This window comes from Triticum aestivum, chromosome 7A, assembly GCF_018294505.1.
Source record: "Triticum aestivum cultivar Chinese Spring chromosome 7A, IWGSC CS RefSeq v2.1, whole genome shotgun sequence".
Lineage (NCBI taxonomy): Eukaryota > Viridiplantae > Streptophyta > Magnoliopsida > Poales > Poaceae > Triticum > Triticum aestivum.
Genome location: NC_057812.1, coordinates 300,321,511 through 300,324,291, shown reverse-complemented (window position 1 = coordinate 300,324,291; position 2,781 = coordinate 300,321,511).

The window sequence follows — 2,781 nt, the reverse complement described above, 5'->3', positions numbered from 1 at the left end:
TGATCAGAGAAGTAGTGGGAAACTTTCTTTGTGGTCATATAAATCCCATATACGAGCTTCTGAAAATGAGGATATCTTTGCTTCGATGGGGTCAAGACTTCAGAAATATAATACACTAGGCGCTGAACTTTGAAGGTTTTCCCTTCTTCTTCCCACTCGACCGTAAGTACCGTACTGACGACTTGTCCTGTGGCTGCAATGTAAAGCAGCAAAGGCTCCTTGCTGATTGGGGCAGCAAGCACCGGCTGGGTGGAGAGCAGAGCTTTGAGCTCTGCGAACACTGCGTCAGCTTCAGGAGTCCACTCGAACTTGTCAGACTTCTTCATCAATCGGTAAAGAGGCAATGCCTTTTCACCGAGACGAGATATGAATCGACTTAGGGCGGCCAAGCAACCAGTAAGCTTTTGAACATCGTGCACTCGCACAGGACTTTTCATTCGGAGTATAGTACCGACTTTTTCTGGATTGGCATCGATTCCCCGTTCGGAAATGAGAAAACCGAGTAACTTTCCGCCAGGAACCCCGAATGTGCATTTTGATGGATTAAGCTTGATATCAAACCTTCTGAGGTTGGCAAAGGTTTCAGCAAGGTCAGTCAGCAGGTCGGAACCCTTCCGTGACTTGACCATAATATCATCCATGTACGCCTCCACATTCCGCATGATTTGGGTGAGCAAACACTTTTGAATCATCCTCATGAATGTGGCTCCAGCATTCTTGAGGCCGAATGGCATGGTAACATAACAGAAGCACCCGAAAGGAGTGATGAAAGCTATTTTGATCTCGTCAGGTCCATACAGACGGATCTGATGGTACCCGGAATAAGCATCTAAAAAAGACAGCCGATCACATCCCGCAGTCGAGTCGACTATCTGGTTGATGCCGGGGAGAGGAAAATGATCTTTCGGGTAGGCCCGATTGATATGTTTAAAGTCAATGCACATGCGAAGTGACTTGTCCTTCTTGGGGACCATGACAACATTGGCGAGCCACTCGGAGTGGTAGATATCTCAGATGAATTCCGCCGCTAAGAGCCGAGATACCTCTTCGCCAATGGCCTTTCTCTTCTGGACAACGGACCGTCGGATGTTCCTTGACAGGTTTTATTTTTGAGTCGACTCTTAGGCGGTGCTCAGCCAGCTCCCTGGGAACACCCGGCATGTCAGAGGGCTTCCATGCGAAAATGTCCCAGTTCTCACGGAGGAACTGGATGAGCGCTTCTTCCTATTTGGAGTCGAGTGTTGTCGAGATATGAGTTGGAGCAGCGCTGGGGTCGGTCGGGTGGATGTGAGCTGTCTTCGTATCGCCAGTCGACTGAAAAGGTGACTCTGTAGCGGGCTTCTTGGCTCGCAACAAATCACTCGGGTCTGCAGTCTTCTGGTACTCCTGCAACTCCACCACTGCCATCTGAGCATCGGCGATCTTTGAACCTTTCTGAAAACATTCTTCCGCTTTCTTCCGATTGCCCGTAATAGTGATCACACCTTTGGGGCCGGGCATCTTCAATTTGAGATACACATAACATGGTCGGGCCATGAAGCGTGCATAAGCCGGCCTGCCCAAAATAGCGTGGTAGGCACTCTGGAAGTCTACAACTTCAAATGTCAACTTCTCTTTGCGGTAATTCTTGGAATCACCGAAAACCACATCGAGAGCAATCTGGCCGAGTGATTCAGCCTTCTTCCCGGGAATGACCCCATGGAAACTCATGTTGCTGGCACTGAGTCTAGACATCGGAATGCCCATCCCTTTCAACGTCTCAGCATACAATATGTTCAAACCACTGCCACCGTCCATCAGGACTTTGGTCAGTCGAGTGCCTTCAACAACTGGGTCGACCACCAAAGCTTGCCTCCCAGGGGTGGCGATGTGCGTTGGGTGGTCGGACTGGTCGAATGTTATGGCAGTCTGAGACCATTTCAGGTAACTAGGTGTCACCGGAGCAAACATATTCACCTCTCGGTTAATAACTTTCAGTCAACTTTTGCTTTTAACATTGGCAAAAATCATCGAAGTGGAATTGACCTGAGGATATCCGTTGTCACTGTCTTCTTTGTCCTCGACCTTGTGCGACTCCTTTTCCTTACCTTTGGGCTGCTTTCCCTAGAACTGCTGGATCAAGAGTCGACACTGTCGAGTGGTATGTTTCGCGTAAATGAAATTACCCTCTTCATCTTTCTTTGTGTGGATGAGACATGGTAAGTCCAACACATCATTTCTGTCCTGGTCTTTTACCTTTTTGGGGTTCCAAGGTCCTTTAGGTTTCCCTTTAAACTTCCCTTGGGTCAAAGCCAAGGCTTCCCCGGGAGCCGCTGGCTCGGCTTTCCGCTTCTGTTTCCGATTGGAATTTCCTCCGGTTTCTTGGGCGACTGACTTGAGCTTGCCACTCCTGAGTCGATCCTCATCTTCACCATTAGCGTACTTGGTGGCAATCTCCATCATCCCATTCAGAGACATATCTCTGGTTCGACCGAATTTCAAATTCAGTTCTCTGTACTTGACGCCTTCCTTGAAGGCACAAACTGCTTGGTGGTCAGGCACATTCTCCACCGAGTGATGTAACGCGATCCACCTCTGGATGTAATCCCTCAAAGTTTCATTCGGCTTCTGCACGCAAGACCGCAGTTCTGTCAGCCCTGCCGGTCGCTTGCATGTGCCCTCAAACATGGTGACGAACACTCGGGAGAGATCTTCCCAAGTGTAAATGCTGCTAGGTGCTAACTGGTTTAGCCATGCTCTGGCCGAGCCCTCCAACATGAGAGGCAGGTGCTTCATGGCCAC